At 44.2% G+C, this 20,311-nt stretch overlaps 2 protein-coding genes across 2 annotated transcripts in view; one reads left to right on the plus strand and one right to left on the minus strand.

The window, feature by feature from the left end:
• LOC139567014 (zinc finger protein 180-like) overlaps positions 1-20,311 on the plus strand; it is a 740,647-nt gene that overhangs the window by 585,138 nt on the left and 135,198 nt on the right. The gene's annotated exons all lie outside the window — the stretch shown is intronic.
• Positions 1-20,311, minus strand: part of LOC139567006 (zinc finger protein 180-like) — a 497,856-nt gene that overhangs the window by 387,445 nt on the left and 90,100 nt on the right. The gene's annotated exons all lie outside the window — the stretch shown is intronic.

The following is a 20,311-nucleotide window of genomic DNA, read 5'->3' on the forward strand; positions in this document are numbered from 1 at the left end:
TATCCCATTTTGGAAACGTTACATGTACAAAACTATCCCATTTAGGAAACGTTACATGTACAATACTATCCCATTTTGGAAACGTTACATGTACAATACTATCCCATTTTGGAAACGTTACATGTACAATACTATCCCATTTTGGAAACGTTACATGGACAATACTATCCCATTTTGGAAACGTTACATGTACAATACTATCCCATTTTGGAAACGTGACATGTACAATACTATCCCATTTTGGAAACGTTACATGTACGCCCCCTTGTGGAGGGAAATTAATATCTTAGATGGTAGCTGTAGATGGGATTCAAATGCATAATGGTATTAATACAGTGTCTAGACTACCTCTTTTGTATTAATGCCCTTCAGAATCCAAACACAGTATTGCCATGCAGCAAAATGTTGCGTATAATCTTTCAAGTCAGCTTGATAAAATATTGAACAATTTGTGTACAAAGATATCTTGAAATGTGACATTAGGCCTGTATGGCAGTACTGTTACTGTATGGCAGTACTGTATTGGCTAGTGCTTTCTCCAATATGTTCTTCTATTTTACATGACATTGTATGTCGATGCCATTTATCTTTCAATATTTATTTAATATATATATGTTTTAATGCTTGTAAGACTATTCTTTGACACATTTTCTCTTCCTTTGAAATTATTATAGGACAGAACATGGACCCAATGCAATTGGAATCAAGAAGGAACAGATATGTTGTAGGACAGCTGCATTTGAAGTGTACATTTAACCTACATAGCAGTCAAAACAAACTGAAATCTATTGGCGTACAAATGTGTGCAAATGATCTTTTCAGATCTTCTCATAAATTAATCAAGTCCAAGGAATGGATATATACAAAAAAATAATTCAAGGACTAGCAGACATAGAGAGGCGAGGCAGGGGTGAGGACATCATCCTGCTATTTTGACAGTCCCTGAAGGACAATGCAGAAGAGGTATTTGCTCTTATTCCTTCCCTTTCTCTAATGTATTTTGTAATAAAATTAGCAAGTGTAGTAAGATCATTGCTTTACTTTACTAGGACTCGAGAGCACAGCAGCGATTCTGCTCTTGCCCTACATCTTCAATGAGGACCGGAGTGGCCTTTATCTCCGTGACAAGGTATGCCTATGCACCAATCATCTGTTTCTTCATAAACTAGGTGTGCATGCTTATATAAAACTAAGGCTGAACATTTATGTTCTTTGTTAATTGTATTAATCTTTTCTTACTTTTGTTGACACAGATTTCACCGCTCTTCACTCCTTTACTGCACATCGGCCAAAATCCATTTCACCATGAGAGTGAAATCCCACTGGCCTTTGATGGGGAGAACATCCACGCCCTCGAGGACGTCCCCATGGGACTTGGGGCTCTGCTAGGGCTGTATTTTTTTATTTTCCCTTAAATTTCCAAAAATGTCAGAAAAACACTTATGTTGTTAAGTTACTGTGTTCTGGGAGAAGAGAAGTTGGGGTGAAGTTACCAGGGTCGGTCATAAAGATGGCAAACTTCCTAACATAACTAAGTGAATATGATATACACTAAAGCTGAAAAATCTGTATTTAGCATCAAGTCTACAATATTGTTAGTTTACCTACGATTCATTTTTTTATGTTGTTTTTATTGTACATCATTATTTTAATAATTTTTTAAATGTCATAAATCCCTATACAAAGTAAATGTATTATATATTATGGTCTGACATTTCTGCAGAAATGTTGCATTTTTGTATTATAGAATTTATGTATTATAGAGCTCTAGGAGGAACTATAGAGCTCTAGGAGGAACTATAGAGCTCTAGGAGGAACTATAGAGCTCTAGGAGGAACTATAGATCTCCGTGAGGAACTATAGATCTCCGTGAGGAACTATAGAGCTCTGTGAGGAACTATAGAGTTCTATGTTACTATCCAAACTTCAGATTAAGACGCAGTCAAACAACTCTCCTATCGCAGTCACACAACTCTATTCCCAAACATACATAATCAATTAGTTGTTTTTCCCCAATATTTTAACCTGCAGGCATATTTCTAACTCATGGTTAGTTCCTAGGATAATGCAACTCATACATTTACATCTTTCAATACTTCTAAAATGGGGTCCAGGTTTAAAACAAGTACAGGTTTAAAACAATTACAGGTGCACCTTACTATCTTATACTATATCATAAATGGTCTTAACTTGTAAACACAGATTCTAGTTTTCATCCAGTTCACACAGATAGCTGCCTCGGCCCTGTTTACTCCTCCAAGGTGCCCCCTTCACACAGGAATACACACTCACAGCCTACGAGGCTTTTCTAAAAACTCCACTTGTGTCCCTCACCTCTTTCTTTTTTTGAAACTACGTTCGAGATGTGGTATCCACTCGGCTCGCTGCCTCTCAGATCAAAGGTGGGTCCATCTGCTCCATTCCCGAAGTGTGGTCTCCCTAAGATCCCAAGTTAGAGGGATCCCTTGTGCACCATTTACCCAGGTCGTCAGGAGCGTCACCAAATCAAGATTCACATCCCCATCGCCAAATGTGGTTAATTTCTTTTATATCAAATAAGTAGAGAAACTTTTCACACAAGTCAGTTATTCTGAAACTAAATCTTTATTCACTTATTAATAAGGGAGCAGGTTAATACAACACACAAATATAAAGTGAATCAATTGAGTGCTCTACGATAATGATGGCTGGTCGACAAATCACCCCCAGATGATTCGTTGAGAGCCACGATACAAATGTACAAATGTCTTTTACAGCCAAGATACACCCCTTTCAACCTACATGACGAACAATAGATGTATAGAACCGGTCACAAGATTAAGATTTGTACGAGAGATACTGTCTGTCTTCTCCTTTCCCCCCTCTGATAACCAGGTGGTGAATCGCATCTCTGCATGTCTGGCAGACATATCAGTGTGGATGACGGATCACCACCTCAAGCTGAACCTCGGCAAGACGGAGCTGCTCTTCCTCCCGGGGAAGGACTGCCCGTTCCATGATCTCGCCATCACGGTTGACAACTCCATTGTGTCCTCCTCCCAGAGTGCTAAGAACCTTGGCGTGATCCTGGACAACACCCTGTCGTTCTCAACTAACATCAAGGCGGTGACCCGTTCCTGTAGGTTCATGCTCTACAACATTCGCAGAGTACGACCCTGCCTCACGCAGGAAGCGGCGCAGGTCCTAATCCAGGCACTTGTCATCTCCCGTCTGGATTACTGCAACTCGCTGTTGGCTGGGCTCCCTGCCTGTGCCATTAAACCCCTACAACTCATCCAGAACGCCGCAGCCCGTCTGGTGTTCAACTTTCCCAAGTTCTCTCACGTCACCCCGCTCCTCCGCTCTCTCCACTGGCTTCCAGTTGAAGCTCGCATCCGCTACAAGACCATGGTGCTTGCCTACGGAGCTGTGAGGGGAACGGCACCTCCGTACCTTCAGGCTCTGATCAGGCCCTACACCCAAACAAGGGCACTGCGTTCATCCACCTCTGGCCTGCTCGCCTCCCTACCTCTGAGGAAGTACAGTTCCCGCTCAGCCCAGTCAAAACTGTTCGCTGCTCTGGCACCCCAATGGTGGAACAAACTCCCTCACGACGCCAGGTCAGCGGAGTCAATCACCACCTTCCGGAGACACCTGAAACCCCACCTCTTTAAGGAATACCTAGGATAGGATAAAGTAATCCTTCTAACCCCCCCCCCTTAAAAGAGTTAGATGCACTATTGTAAAGTGGTTGTTCCACTGGATATCATAAGGTGAATGCACCAATTTGTAAGTCGCTCTGGATAAGAGCGTCTGCTAAATGACTTAAATGTAAATGTAAATGTTGTAGTTGAAAAGATGCCTTTTCGGTTCGTTTTTTCAATGACTTGAAAACAACTTAATTTCAACGTACTTGCAGCCCATACACATGGACTCAGTATAATGAATTGGTCTATAATCAATTTTATTAACAATCCTACATCACTCCAGCATTTCTTTTCAACATTCAAGTGCTAATTGTCTTTATTCCACTACTGAAGAAGTATGACTCAAATCACCTCATATTTCAAACATCCAGCCTGACAAAAGATACATGTTTTATTATTCCAATTATTCCATTTGGGGAATTATTGCCACTACATATTAACAAAGGGTTGTATGTTGGGTTTTCATATTTACAATTCATGTTACATTTAGTAATAATTATTTATGCAACCAACTGACAATTTTGGGGTACAATTATATTGACATTGTTATCCTGCTTTAATAATATCAGGGTTAATTCTCAGATGTGCCAACCCAAATGTACTAGAGCATGACATTGGGGACTGGGCCCAGATCCAGTAACATGCCTATTGAGTGAACCCTGAAAAGAGAGAAGCTCCGCAGTGAGGTGGAAAGTTACTACGGATATTGCAGGAGTTTCCTCTTGAAATCAGACATGTCCGTGGTAATGACAACTTGGTTGCTGATTGTTTCAAGGGTGGGCAGTCAAAAAAGATTTGTGTTGTGCGTTTAGCCAGTGCGTTGCCATGGATCACAATTCATTTTGACTGCACGTTTTTCCATATTGGAGATGAGTTTTGTTTGGGCTCGTTCCAAGGGGACGAGAGTTCTAGAAGCTAATGAGTTTTAGGAAGATGAGAGTTCTAGAAGCTAGTGAGTTAAAAAAAAAAATAAATTGCTCCACTTCCTGTCTTTAAGTTTGTTGTGGGTTTTTCTTTTGTTTGCCTCTTCTTGGGCAGATTTAGTGGGTCTCATGGTGGGTGTCTTTTAGGTCCCAGTTGTTGTTACTAGTCAACTTTCAGTGCCCCTCTTAAAAAAAACAAGCTTGAATTTTGGGATGGATATTGCATCCAATTAATATTTTAATCAATGGCATTTCCTTTGGGTGCTCATTAGTCTTTCAGTTGTTAGTCTTCTGTTTGTTGTGTAGTAAATACTTCATTTTTTATTTGTTTTTTCCTTTGAAGCCATTGTTTTGCATCCATGTCTGAAATGTGCTGTATAAATAAAGCTTGATTTGATTTCAACAAATGAACCCAATGACTGACCAATCAACAGACTCTTGGTCCCTCTTAGTATGAAAAACGGTATCACTTTTCCAGCCTGCAGAAGGTGTGGTGTAGTGGTAAACAATACCCCCGGCTCTACCAGGGGCTTGAGGTGGTCTTCCACAGCTCTGCTTATGTCATGTTTTGTGGCCTTGCCGTTCCATTTCTTGACTGCCCCTGCAACACAGAAATAAACACATTTAGTCATGTTATATAAAACATTAAAAGTAATGGATTTGATGCATCTACGACCTCAGTTACACCTGGCATCTGATCACTCCAAGCTGCATTAGGTTCAGATCTACCAGGATGGGCTTTTGATGCAGTCAGGCCACCGAATATGCATAAGCAATGTAAAGAGATTGGGTGAATGAGTGGGGAAAAATACAACTCCCTACTACATCACACCGTTCAGGCTGGGTCTGATTTATCTCTGTGTTGTGAGGGAAAAATCTATGTTAACCTCTAAGTTTATATGACTTCTAATCTGTTGAAGGATCTTTAAGGTTGAGAAGTTTATGTGTATGTTTGTGTGGGTCTGCAACCACACACCATCTCAGCAAACAGGCCAAAGGCGCTTGGCACAATTCAGGGAACCGTTGATCTACTTCACAGGAACTGTGTCTAGAGTGATTTCCTGTTGTTTTGACACCTCATTGGAAAACTAGAATAACTAGCTGTTGCTACAGAACGAGACAAACAATTCACAGTTAGTCTGTGTCTCGTTCTCCACACACGTACACATACCAAGATCACGTGATTTCTATATGCACAAAATAGTTTGACTATATTTAGCTCCTGAACTCCGTGTCATCGAGCTCTCGGCCTTCCACCTCAGAGTGTAGGGCTGACCAGCTACATTATTGCAATTCTTATCAAATAAAGGTTGATTGTTTGAAGAAATGACAAAGTCTCTCCTGATTGGTTAGAATTTCCACCACAATGTGCAGTAACAATGTTAGACCAGACTCATAGTACAGAATGAATGACTGATTGCCCAGTTCACCGTCTCACCTCATACTATATTGGAGCAGCAGCAGCTGACTGCCCAGTTCAACATCAGTTCACCGTCTCACCTCATACTGTATTGGAGCAGCAGCAGCTGACTGCCCGGTTCAGTGTCAGTTCACCGTCTCACCTCACACTGTATTGGAGCAGCAGCAGCTGACTGCCCAGTTCACCGTCTCACCTCATACTGTATTGGAGCAGCAGCAGCTGACTGCCCAGTTCAACGTCAGTTCACCTTCTCACCTCATACTGTATTGGAGCAGCAGCAGCTGACTGCCCAGTTCAACGTCAGTTCACCGTCCCACCTCATACTGTATTGGAGCAGCAGCAGCTGACTGCCCGGTTCAACATAAGTTCACCGTCTCACCTCACACTGTATTGGCGCAGCAGCAGCTGACTGCCCAGTTCAATGTCAGTTCACGTCTCACCTCATACTGTATTGGAGCAGCAGCTGACTGCCCAGTTCAACATCAGTTCACCGTCTCACCTCATACTGTATTGGAGCAGCAGCAGCTGACTGCCCAGTTCAACGTCAGTTCACGTCTCACCTCATACTGTATTGGAGCAGCAGCTGACTGCCCAGTTCAACATCAGTTCACCGTCTCAACTCATACTGTATTGGAGCAGCAGCAGCTGACTGCCCTGTTCAACGTCAGTTCACCGTCTCACCTCATACTGTATTGGAACAGCAGCAGCTGACTGCCCAGTTCAACATCAGTTCACCGTCTCAACTCATACTGTATTGGAGCAGCAGCTGACTGCCCAGTTCAACGTCAGTTCACCGTCTCAACTCATACTGTATTGGAGCAGCAGCAGCTGACTGCCCAGTTCAACATCAGTTCACCGTCTCAACTCATACTGTATTGGAGCAGCAGCTGACTGCCCAGTTCAACATCAGTTCACCGTCTCAACTCATACTGTATTGGAGCAGCAGCAGCTGACTGCCCAGTTCAACATCAGTTCACCGTCTCACCTCATACTGTATTGGAGCAGCTGACTGCCCAGTTCAACATCAGTTCACCGTCTCACCTCATACTGTATTGGAGCAGCAGCAGCTGACTGCCCGGTTCAACGTCAGTTCACCGTGATCGTTGATGTTCTTCTATTTTACATTACATTGTGTAGTAAGATCTGCGATTCTGCTCTTGCCCTACCGCTTCAATTAGGACCCGAGTGGCCTTTATGTCCGTGACAAGGTATGCCTATGCACCAATCATCTGTTTCTTCATAAACATAGGTGTGCATGCTTATATAAAACTACAGCTGAACATTTATGTTCTTTGTTAATTGTGTGTGTATTAAAATTTTCTTACTTTTGTTGACACAGATTTCACCGCTCTTCACTCCTTTACTGCACATCGGCGGAAATCCATTTCACCATGAGAGTGAAATCCCGCTGGCCTTTGATGGGGAGAACATCCACGCCCCCGAGGACGTCCCCATGGGACATGGGGCTCTGCTACGGCTGTATTTTAAATTTTCCCTTAAATTTTCCAGAAATGTCAGATAAACACTTACAGTGGGGAGAACAAGTATTTGATACACTGCCGATTTTGCAGGTTTTCCTACTTACAAAGCATGTAGAGGTCTGTCATTTTTATCATAGGTACACTTCAACTGTGAGAGACGGAATCTAAAACAAAAATCCAGAAAATCACATTGTATGATTTTTAAGTAATTAATTTGCATTTTATTGCATGACATAAGTATTTGATCACCTACCAACCAGTAAGAATTCCGGCTCTCACAGACCTGTTAGTTTTTCTTTAAGAAGCCCTCCTGTTCTCCACTCATTACCTGTATTAACTGCACCTGTTTGAACTCGTTACCTGTATAAAAGACACCTGTCCACACACTCAATCAAACAGACTCCAACCTCTCCACAATGGCCAAGACCAGAGAGCTGTGTAAGGACATCAGGGATAAATTGTAGACCTGTACAAGGCTGGGATGGGCTACAGGACAATAGGCAAGCAGCTTGGTGAGAAGGCAACAACTGTTGGCACAATTATTAGAAAATGGAAGAAGTTCAAGATGACGGTCAATCACCCTCGGTCTGGGGCTCCATGCAAGATCTCACCTCGTGGGGCATCAATGATCATGAGGAATGTGAGGGATCAGCCCAGAACTACACGGCAGGACCTGGTCAATGACCTGAAGAGAGCTGGGACCACAGTCTCAAAGAAAACCATTAGTAACACACTACGCCGTCATGGATTAAAATCCTGCAGCGCACGCAAGGTCCCCCTGCTCAAGCCAGCGCATGTCCAGGCCCGTCTGAAGTTTGCCAATGACCATCTGGATGATCCAGAGGAGGAATGGGAGAAGGTCATGTGGTCTGATGAGACAAAAATAGAGCTTTTTGCTCTAAACTCCACTCGCCGTGTTTGGAGGAATAGAAGGATGAGTACAACCCCAAGAACACCATCCCAACCGTGAAGCATGGAGGTGGAAACATCATTCTTTGGGGATGCTTTTCTGCAAAGGGGACAGGACGACTGCACCGTATTGAGGGGAGGATGGACGGGGCCATGTATCGCGAGATCTTGACCAACAACCTCCTTCCCTCAGTAAGAGCATTGAAGATGGGTCGTGGCTGGGTCTTCCAGCATGACAACGACCCGAAACACACAGCCAGGGCAACTAAGGAGTGGCTCCGTAAGAAGCATCTCAAGGTCCTGGAGTGGCCTAGCCAGTCTCCAGACCTGAACCCAATAGAAAATCTTTGGAGGGAGCCGAAAGTCCGTATTGCCCAGCGACAGCCCCGAAACCTGAAGGATCTGGAGAAGGTCTGTATGGAGGAGTGGGCCAAAATCCCTGCTGCAGTGTGTGCAAACCTGGTCAAGAACTACAGGAAACGTATGATCTCTGTAATTACAAACTAAGGTTTCTGTACCAAATATTAAGTTCTGCTTTTCTGATGTATCAAATACTTATGTCATGCAATAAAATGCAAATTAATTACTTAAAAATCATACAATGTGATTTTCTGGATTTTTGTTTTAGATTCCTTCTCTCACAGTTGAAGTGTACCTATGATAAAAATTACAGACCTCTACATGCTTTGTAAGTAGGAAAACCTGCAAAATCGTCTGTGTATCAAATACTTGTTCTCCCCACTGTATGTTCTTAAGTTACTGTGTTCTGGGGAGAAGAGAATTTGGGGTGAAGTTACCAGGGCGGTCATAAAGATGGCAAACTTCCTAATATAACTAAGTGAATATGATATACACACTAAAGCTGAAAAATCTGTATTTAGCATCAAGTCTACAATGTTTGTAGTTTACCTATGATTCATTTTTAATGTATGGTTTTATTGTACATCATTATTTATATTCTGATGCCACAATCGCCCGTTTTCAAAGGGAGTCGTTGTTTTTTAGGAGCAGTCGCTCTTTAGCTTTTTGTCTGAAAGTATTTTCTCAACTGCGATACCAACTCCAGTCAGCAGATGGCGATGTGCGTCTTTAAGGTGATTCTGCCACTGTGACGTATAATCTAGTGGACGGGACGCTTCTTCAACATCAACAGCTAGTCAGACACCTTGGTAGCTTGCTAGTAAAAATAGCCGAAATATTGAAGTTATTTGGACTGTGTCGGTTTACCATTCTATTTGCTTTCTCTAGGACTCTCCATAGCTACGAAGCAGCTCTCCAAACATACTCCCAGCAGAACCCCAAAAATATACGTTTGTTTCCCGGACAATGACCGGAATTCAACGGTTCTCTAACCTCCCAGAGACCTAGGCAAAATCAAGCCTCCCAGGAACTATAGACCTTCCCCTGCTTTCTAAACTATCATCCCGCTCTCAATACCACCTCGTGATCTTCTATGATGGGCAGTGAAGGAACGGACCTCCAAGATAACGTTATATCAAAGCTTATTATCCACATGTCAATCATCTGATTAAGCATATTTCTATATGAGGAACTATAGACCTCTAGGAGGAACTATAGACCTCTAGGAGGAACTATAGACCTCTAGGAGGAACTATAGACCTCTAGGAGGAACGTGAGGAACTATAGAGCTCCGTGAGGAACTATAGAGCTCCGTGAGGAACTACAGAGCTCCGTGAGGAACTACAGAGCTCCGTGAGGAACTACAGAGCTCCGTGAGGAACTACAGAGCTCCGTGAGGAACTACAGAGCTCCGTGAGGAACTATAGAGCTCCGTGAGGAACTATAGATCTCCGTGAGGAACTATAGATCTCTGTGAGGAACTATAGTCACACAACTCTCATTTCACAGTCACACAACTCTCCTATCGCAGTCACACAACTCTCCTATCGCAGTCACACAACTCTCATATCACAGTCACACAATGCTATTCCCAAACATACATAATCAATTAGTTGTTTTTCAACAATATTTTAAAACTTCATCGGGACAGGGGGCAGCGTTTCCACTTTGAACAAATTGCGTGCCCAAACGGAATATTGTATAGAAAACACTCTGAAGTTTCTAAAACTGTTTGAATTATGTCTGTAAGTATAACAGAACTCATACGGCAGACAAAAACCTGAGAAGAAATCCAAACAGGAAGTGAGAACTCGATTTTCAAAACAGTACCAAATGATACCCCTTATAGTTATGGATGAGCAAACACTTCCTAGGGCTTCCACTAGATGTCACCGTCTTTAGATTTTGGTTATATGATTCTACTATAAAGGAGGGGCTCATAGGAGCTATTTTACTGAGTGGTCTTCAGAAATTCTCAGTCTCATTTTGCGCGCTCACGAGAGAGAGTGCTCTCGTTCCAATGCTCTTTCTTCAGACATGAAATTCTCCGGTTGGATCCTTATTGATGATTAATGTTAAACACATCCTAAATATGGATTGCATACATCATTTGACTTGTTTCTACGACCTGTAACGGAACTTTTTGAGTTTTTGTCTGGAGGGATTGCTTGTGCGTCATGAAAATGGATTACTGGGCTGAACATGCTAACAACAAGTGGCTAAATGATGGGCTTTATGGAACTTTATGGAACAAATCAGTCATTTATTGTCAAACTGGGAATCCTGGGAGTGCCTTCTGATGAAGTTATTCGAAGGTAAGTGCATATTTATAGTGTTTTTGTAGCTTCTGTTGACGCCAAAATGGCGACTATTTCTTTGGCTGGATTGTGCTCTGAGCGCCGTTCTCAGATTATTCTTTTTCCGTAAAGTTTATTTTGAAATCTGACACAGCGGTTGCATAGAGGATAAGTTTATCTTGAATTCTGTGAATAACACTTGCATCTTTTATCAATGTTTATTATGAGTATTTCTGCAAAATCACCGAATGTTTTGGAATCAAAACATTACTGCACGTAACGCGCCAATGTAAACTGAGATTTGTTTTATATATATATATGCACATTATCGAACAAAACATAAATGTATTGTGTAACATGATGTCATATGACTCATCTGATGAAGATGTTCAAACGTTAGTGATTAATTTTATCTCTATTTGTGGGTTTTGGGAAAGCTATCTTTGCTGTGAAAAAATGTCTGTGCTTTTTTGGATTTGGTGGTGTTGGGTTTTCGCTGTAAAACATTTTAAAAAATCGGACATGTTGGCTGGATTCACAAGATGTTTATCTTTCATTTGTTGTATTGGACTTGTTAATGTGTGAAAGTTAAATATTTCAAAAAAATATTTTTGAATTTCCCGCGCTGCCTTTTCAGTGGAATGTTGGGGGGGGGGAGGTTCCGCTAGCGGAACGTGTGTCCTAGGCATATTTCCACATTTCTATCTCATGGTTAGTTCCTAGGATAATGCAACTCATACATTTACATCTTTCAATACTTCTAAAATGGGGTCCAGGTTTAATACAATTACAGGTTTAAAACAATTACAGGTGCACTTTACTATCTTATACTATATCATAAATGGTCTTAACTAGTAAACACAGATTCTAGTTTTCATCCAGTTCACACAGATAGCTGCCTCGGCCCTGTTTACACCTCCAAGGTGCCCCCCTCACACAGGAATACACACTCATAGACTACGAGGCTTTTCTAAAAACTCCACTGGTTTCGCTCACCTCATTCTTTTTTTTGAAACTACGTTCGAGATGTGGTATCCACTCGGCTCGCTGCCTCTCAGATCAAAGGTGGGTCCATCTGCTCCGTTCCCGAAGTGTGGTCTCCCTAAGATCCCAAGTTAGAGGGATCCCTCGTGCACCATTTACCCAGGTCGTCAGGAGCGGTCACTAAATCAAGATTCACATCCCCATCGCCAAATGTGGTTAATTTATTTTATATCAAATAAGGAGAGACAAACTTATCACACAAGTCAGAGTTATTCTGAAACTAATTCTTCGAGACAAAAGTACAAAGGTCTTTCAACCTACATGACGAACAACAGATGTATAGAAGGTTAAGATTTGTATGAAAGATACTTATAGTTCTCAGCAGACAGTATATGCTGTAAAAACAGTACTCTTTGTTTAGAGATCAGGGTCTGGCCCTGGGGTCATCTCTCCCTGGTACCATATAGAACAGAAACATTAACTCATGCTCTGGAATGCGGTCTCTTTAGGTTTTATCACCCAAAAGACATTGTAAATCTCCTGTCAGTGTTATCTCCCAGAGGCCCATCCTCAGTAGAACACACAGACACAATAGTTCTAAGAACCCTCTATTCTGTTGCATAAAACAACCATTTGATCCAATAAAAGTATTATAACATAATCTTGCAGTTTTGCTCTCAGTGTCCACTGAAAGTTGACTAGTAACAACAACTGGGACCTAAAAGACACCCACCATGAGACCCACTAAATCTGCCCAAGAAGAGGCAAACAAAAGAAAAAACAAAAAGGTGGAACAACTAAAGGTGTTGACTCTCCACATCTATCAAGACAACTGGAGCACTGGGCCAGACACTCTTAAATAGAACCTGGACCAGCTCAGGTGTAACACATACTGACTAACGAGGTGACACCAATCAGTGTGTCCTACGTGCTAACGAGCTATACGTGCTAAAGTCCAACCTCAGAACATAAATGGAAAAACCAAAGACTTTAACACCTTCCCCCTTAAGACAACAAATATATCCTACATGTATGACTCAATTTATTAGGATTGTTAATAAAATTGATTATAGACCGATTTATTATACTGCATCCATGTGTATAGGTTGCAAGTTGAAATTAAATTGTTGTTTTTTCACCTTTCACTAAAACCAAACTTAATATTGTACGTCAGGCATAGTCTTATTTTCAATGACATTTTGCTAGGTGGGATATCCCCTATGTCACAGTTTAAACGTGTCCAAATCAATAGTCCAAATACAGAAACAGTTTGGGATAAATTGAAAACCTAAACATAAAATGTACTATATACACAAACATCTGCCACAATAATCATATTACTTAAACAAGCACCTTATAAACTGCACAAGCACCAGAAACGCTGTTGTTTTGACAAGTAGCAATAAATAACTGATGTCGATTAGGGGGAAAATCAAGTTGTATGTGGTGTTGAAACTAACAACTAAAAAAAACACATGGAAATGGGAGATATATTTTACCTCACTGGTTAGAGGACAACCTGCAGAAGACAGTCAGCTATATTTTGGAGTGATGCATTTAAATTTAGGGGTCGCTAAACAAAGGAACGCAACACTTATTTGTCATCACTCATCGATATCATGTTGAAATCAATTGTGCCGAGAGGAGGGAGATGAGGTTGCACGTCCTGTTAAAACTAACAGCTCAAAAACCACACGGAATCTGGGAGTAATGTGTACATCCCTGGTTAGAGGACAATTTGTAGAAAACAGCTCGCTACATTTTGAAGTGTTGCATTTTCATTCAAGTGGGTCACCAACATGGTAAGTGTAACACAGCTCTTTTTTTGTTAATCACTTTTTGTTAAATCACATATATAGTACTCTTTCAATTCAGAGCCTGGATTTCCCCCCCGAGGCTAATATCCAAATCATGCTGAAATCAATAGAACAAGGGACAAACAATTAGGGTTCTACATTGTGACATCATTAAAATACTTATACTACAATGTTAAAATATTCTACATTGTGACATCATTTCATTGATATCATGAAACAACTTCTTCATGTATGTATTTTCTGATGTTTGATCAGATATCTTTTATCAGAGTATCTCTTGTCACACTGATCACAGCTATAAGATTTCTCTCCTGTGTGTGTTCTCTGGTGTAGAGTCAAAGAGCCAGATGTAGTACATCTTTTCCCACATTGACCACAGCTATAGGGTTTCTCTCCTGTGTGTATTCTCTGGTGTTGAGTCAGATGGTAAGATCTACCAAAACTCTTCCCACATTGAACACAGCTGTAAGGTTTCTCTCCTGTGTGTGGTCTCTGGTGCACTGTCAGCTCTCCAGAGTGACTAAAACTCTTCCCACATTGATCACAGCTACTTTTGAGCGTTTGATGGACAGGGTGCTGGATGGCATCCCCCGACAGCAGTGTCTGGTATACCTCGATGACATCCTGGCCCATGGCAGCTCCTTCCAGTCAGCCCTGGGGGCGCTACGGCGTGTGCTGGAGAGGGTGGCTGCCGCAGGTCTGAAGCTCCACCCCGAGAAGTGCCACTTCATGAGGAGAGAGGTGTCCTTCTTGGGCCACCGAGTGGGGAAGGAGGGGATCAGCACCATGGAGGACAAGGTAGGGGCTGTCAGAGACTGGCAGAGACTCCACCGACCAGAGTCAGCTGAAGAGCTTCCTGTGCCTGGCCTCGTACTACAGGAGGTTTGTACGGGGCTTCTCAAGCGTTGCTGCTCCACTGAACCGCCTGCTGCCGAAGGACAAGGCTTTCACTTGGACAGTGGAGTGTGAGGAGGCGTTCAACACCCTCAAACGTGCACTGATCGAGGCCCCCATGCTCGCCCCCCCTGACCTCACCTTGCCCTTTATCCTGGACACAGACGCGAGCAATGTGGGCATGGGTGGGGTACTGGCCCAGGTGGGGCCAGAGGGGGAGAGAGTGGTGGCGTACTTCAGCAAAACATTTGACAAACATGAGCGCCGCTACTGTGTCATCCGGCGGGAGCTCTTGGCTGTTGTGGCTTCCGTCAAACACTTCAAGTACTACCCGGGTGGTCTGCCCTTTACTGTAAGGACTGACCACTCTGCTCTCCAGTGGCTCATGTCTTTCAGAGAGCCAGAGGGGCAGGTGGCACGCTGGTTGGAGGAGCTTCAGCCGTATGACTTCAAGGTGGTGCACAGGGCAGGGGCACGCCACTCCAACGCCGATGTCCCGTCGGCCCTGTACTGCAGACGGCTGCCGCCACTGTGAACGGAGAGAGGGACGGGAGAGAGAGCTGTGTGCAGAGGAGGGGGTCTGTGCCACAGTGTGTCGGGCGAGCGGGCCTGTCTGCTGTGAGCTGCAGACTGTCGACGTGGCTGAATGGGGGCAGCAGCAGGGACGGGACACAGACCTACAGCCAGTGCTACAGTGGGTAGAGGCGCAGGTGAGGCCACCATGGGAAGAGGTGACAGTGCTCTCACTCGCGACCAAAGGGTTGTGGTCAAAGTTTGAGCATGGAAGGAGTCAACTACGGGAGAGGAGAGGTGGCAGGTGGTGGTCCCAAAAGCATTGCGGGAGGCTGTGCTCCAGAGTACTCATGGGGGGGTGGGGACTGGACACTTTGGGGTCACAAAAACACTGCGCCGTCTCCGTCAGGGCTTCTACTGGGGGCAGCACAAGAGGGATGTGGAGGACTTTTGTCGCCGCTGTGACAACTGCACAGCGAGAAAGGGCCCCCCAGGCCGCTCTCATGCTCAGCTCCAACAGTTCCCAGTGGGGGCTCCCATGGAGAGGGTGGGAGTGGATGTAGTTGGGCCGTTCCCCACCACAGACAGTGGAAACCGCTGGGTGCTCACGGCCATGGACTATTTCACAAAATGGCCCGAGGCCTATGCTCTGCCTGACCAGGAGGCAGAGACCATCGTCGACGCCCTGACAGCGGGGATGTTCAGCAGGTTTGGAGCTGCGGAGTCCATCCACAGCGACCAAGGCAGAAACTTTGAGTCCCGTGTGTTCGCCACCATGTGTGAGAGGCTGGGTATGCACAAGACCCGCACTACTCCTCTCCATCCTCAAAGTGATGGCCTTGTGGAGCGCTTCAACGAAACGCTTGGACAGCAGCTGGCCATCGTCTCTTCCAAACACCAGCGTGACTGGGACAAGGACCTGCCTATGGTCCTCATGGCATGCCGCTCCGCTGTCCAAGACTCCACCTCCTGCACGCCTGCCCTCCTCATGCTGGGGAGAGAGATCCGCACCCCTGCGGAGATGGCGTTTGGTCGGCCCCTGGATAGCCCTCATGTTCCCCCAGGGCCGGAGTATGCCCGGAGACTCCAGGACCGCCTGGAGACAGCCCACACCTTCGCCAGAGAGCAGCTGGTGAATGCAGGTGTGAGGCAGAAGAGGAACTATGACGTGCACACCCGGGGAAGGCACTTTGTGGCTGGGGAGCTGGTCTGGGTCTACAGCCCCCTAAGGAAAAAAGGCAGATGCCCCAAGTTGGACAGTTACTGGGTGGGACCCTGCAGTGTCCTGGAGAGGGTAGGGGAGGTTGTTTACCGGGTGCAGCTTCCTCCCAGGGGGAGAAAGGTGGCACTGCACCGGGACAGGTTAGCCCCATACAGAGGGGCCTCTTCTCCCCATACCCCAGGAACCCCCACAATTCCCCTCTCTGGCAATGACATTCTCCAGGCACCCACCCCCAGGTGCCGCTCCAGACAGCTCCAGACAGCCCACTCCCCCTGTCTCCCCCCTGTGTCACCGCGTGGTTCCCCAGAGCCACGGACTGTATTACCCGTTCCCGCTTCCTTGTCCCCCATATCCCTGCCTTCATCCCCTGGTTCCCAGAGGGGCACTCTGCGACCATCACGGCCACGCAGGCAAAGGAGACTTCCGGGTCGCTTCAGGGACTTTGTTTGTTCCCTCGGGGACGAGGGACTTTGTGGTGGGGGGGCTGTGTAGCGACCCGCACAGACAGCTGTGTGTTATGTGTTAGGCTAGTAGGTGGTTGTGTTGTACTGACCAGTACCCAGTGTTCGCGGGGTCCGACATGTCAATCAACCTGCTATCTGCCAATCACGGGAATTCCTGGAATGTTCTGATGCCGGGCATCCTGGCGGTTGGCGGAGTGGCGTGGAGGGGGGTTGGGCAGGGGGATGGAGCATTGGAAGTTAAGACCAGGTTCAGCCTTTGTTCTCTCTCTTACGTCTGGGCTTCACAAGAGAAGGTCACGATTGGCTTGTGGGTTATCTGTCATTTATTTGGCGTGGGCTACGGCCAAACAGTAGCCTGTGTAAAGTTGGTTTAATAAACCGTCAATTCGCAAACTCAATCCTCTGTCTGGACGATTGTTCATTTATGATCTAGTCAGGTCATTACAGTTAGTTAGTTAGTTAGTTAACGTTAGCTAGTTCATTGTCACAAAAGTGAGAACTTCTCTAGATTGGAAACTTACGTTAATGAGTGTAAAGCCATGTTGGCTTTATGGAAACGATATACAATATATGGGAAAGAATATAGTTGAGGGAAATAATTCAAACCTACTTCTGCCTAGTTAGGACATAACGTTAGCTAGCTAGATAACGGTACTGTACTGTAGCTCATACACCGCCGACGGTCAAACCCGGCTTTCTAATATTTACGGTAATTAGCTATAGTAACGTTATGGAAGCTTTTCACAGAAAACCAGAATTGTCTTCGTTTTTCATTATTATTATGTTATATTATTATTATATAAATTATTTCGAGACATATTCAGAGCCAAACATCAACCCAACTTAACCTTTTTAACTGTTGTCGCATCCAAACTTGCCACCATCGTTTTCAGTTGTAATTGCGAAGTTCCCGGAAGAAGTCCAGCAACAACGGAGGTTCCTCGATGAACCCACCTTCTAACAAGTTCTTTGAAGAACCTTTTGGGGCTGTTTTTCATTGACCAAGAACTCTACGGTTCTTAGGGGATCTGAGAACAACTCCAGTTGAACCCTTCATTTTTAGGGTGTAATCTGCTCTATTTACTCTCAGATTCAAACATGCTGATTAGCATCAACGATCAAGTCAGCTGCTGCTGCTCCAATACAGTATGAGGTGAGAGGTGAACTGAAGTTGAACCGGGCAGTCAGCTGCTGCTGCTCCAATACAGTATGAGGTGAGACGGTGAACTGATGTTGAACCGGGCAGTCAGCTGCTGCTGCTTCAATACAGTATGAGGTGAGACGGTGAACTGATGTTGAACTGGGTAGTCAGCTGCTCCAATACAGTATGAGGTGAGATGGTGAACTGATGTTGAACCGGGCAGTCAGCTGCTGCTGCTCCAATACAGTATGAGGTGAGACGGTGAACTGACGTTGAACTGGGCAGTCAGCTGCTGCTGCTCCAATACAGTATGAGGTGAGACGGTGAACTGACGGTGAACTGGTCAGTCAGCTGCTGCTGCTCCAATACAGTATGAGGTGAGACGGTGAACTGACATTGAACCGGGCAGTCAGCTGCTGCTGCTCCAATACAGTATGAGGTGAGATGGTGAACTGATGTTGAACTGAGCAGTCAGCTGCTGCTGCTCTAACTGGTCAGTCAGTCATTCATTCTGTACTATGAGTCTGGTCTATCATTGTTGGTATTGAAAAAGCCTATTGCAGATTGTGGTGGAAATTCTAACCAATAAGAAGAGACTTTGACATTTCTTCAAACAATCAACCTTTATTTGATAAGAATTGCAATAATGTAGCTGGTCAGCCCTACACTCTGAGGTGGAAGGCCGAGAGCTCGATGACACAAGGAGTTCAGAAGCCTTATATAGTCAAACTATCTTGTGCATATAGAAAACACGTGATCCTGGTATGTGTCCGTGTGTGGAGAACGAGACACAGACTAACTGTGAATTGTTCGTCTCGTTCTGTAGCAACAGCTAGTTATACTCGTTTTCCAGTGAGGTGTCAAACAACAGGAAATCACTCTAGACACAGTTCCTCTGAAGTAGATCAACGGTTCCCTGAATTGGGCCAAGCGCCTTTGGCCTGTTTGCTGAGAGGGTGTGTGGTTGCAGACCCACACAAACATACACATAAACTTCTCAACCTTAAAGATCCTTCAACAGATTAGAAGTCATATAAACTTAGAGGTTAACATAGATTTTTCCCTCACAAGACAGAGATAAATCAGACCCAGCCTGAACTGTGTGATGTAGTAGAGAGTTATAGTTTCTCTGGAGATAAATCAGACCCAGCCTGAACTGTGTGATGTAGTAGAGAGTTGTAGTTTCCAACAGGACAATATTCTACATAGTTTAGCGCATAAAACGTAATTAACTACAATGACCATAATCCATTGCGTGCCTACTTGTCCTGTCTGTGTTTATTTTACACCTGCTACATCTCTGCACAATGGTCGATGCTATCTGGGATCCTTGGGACATCCCTACCCTAAACCCTAACCTTAACCATTTTAAATGTCAACTTCTATGGGCTAGGGACATCCCAAGGATGTACCTCTACCTGAAAGTACATGATCTAAGTGATTGATAGTTGGTATTCAGCAGTCATAAAGCCTTATTTACTTTAATGAACTACTAAAATAGTGATTTTGTTAGACAGCATAGACAGCAGCTCTACACTTTATTGACTGACTGATCCATTCATCCTTCCATCCCTCCTCAGCCTTCCTCTCCTCTGAAGACCCAGTGAGGGTGTAGCTCAGTCAGAGAGCTGTTGAGGGACTGGTTAGGAAGAACACTTCTACAGCCAGAGAGGTGAGAGGTCACACATGATTTAGATGGTAAATATTTATGTCCCCGTCAGCTAACGGGAATATGTTCCATCATCTATGTTTATTTACATTAGTGCAAATTGTCCACTGATATTGGTGTAATTTCTCACCCCTTTTGGCTGTATGAAAGTTAATTTCCCCTCAGACACACAAATTTGTTCTTTGATCCTATGAAGGTAATTTGTGTCAAATGTACTTTTCCCCACTCATTCACCCCATCTCTTTACATTGCTTATTTATATTCAGTGGCCTGACTGCATCCAGACTATGTCAAAGGCCCATCCTGGTAGATCTGAACCTAATGCAGCTTGGAGTGATCAGATGACAGAAGTCACATTTAGGTGCCAGGTGTAACTGAGGCCATAGATGCTTCATATCCATTACTTTAAGTGTTTTATATATTATGACTAAATGTGTTTCTGTGTTGCAGGTGCAGTCAAGAAATGGAACAGCAAGGCCACAGAACATGACATAAGCAGTGCTGTGGGAGACCACCTCAAGCCCCTGGTAG

The sequence above is a fragment of the Salvelinus alpinus genome, unplaced genomic scaffold, assembly GCF_045679555.1.
Source record: "Salvelinus alpinus unplaced genomic scaffold, SLU_Salpinus.1 scaffold_40, whole genome shotgun sequence".
Classification (NCBI taxonomy): Eukaryota; Metazoa; Chordata; class Actinopteri; order Salmoniformes; family Salmonidae; genus Salvelinus; species Salvelinus alpinus.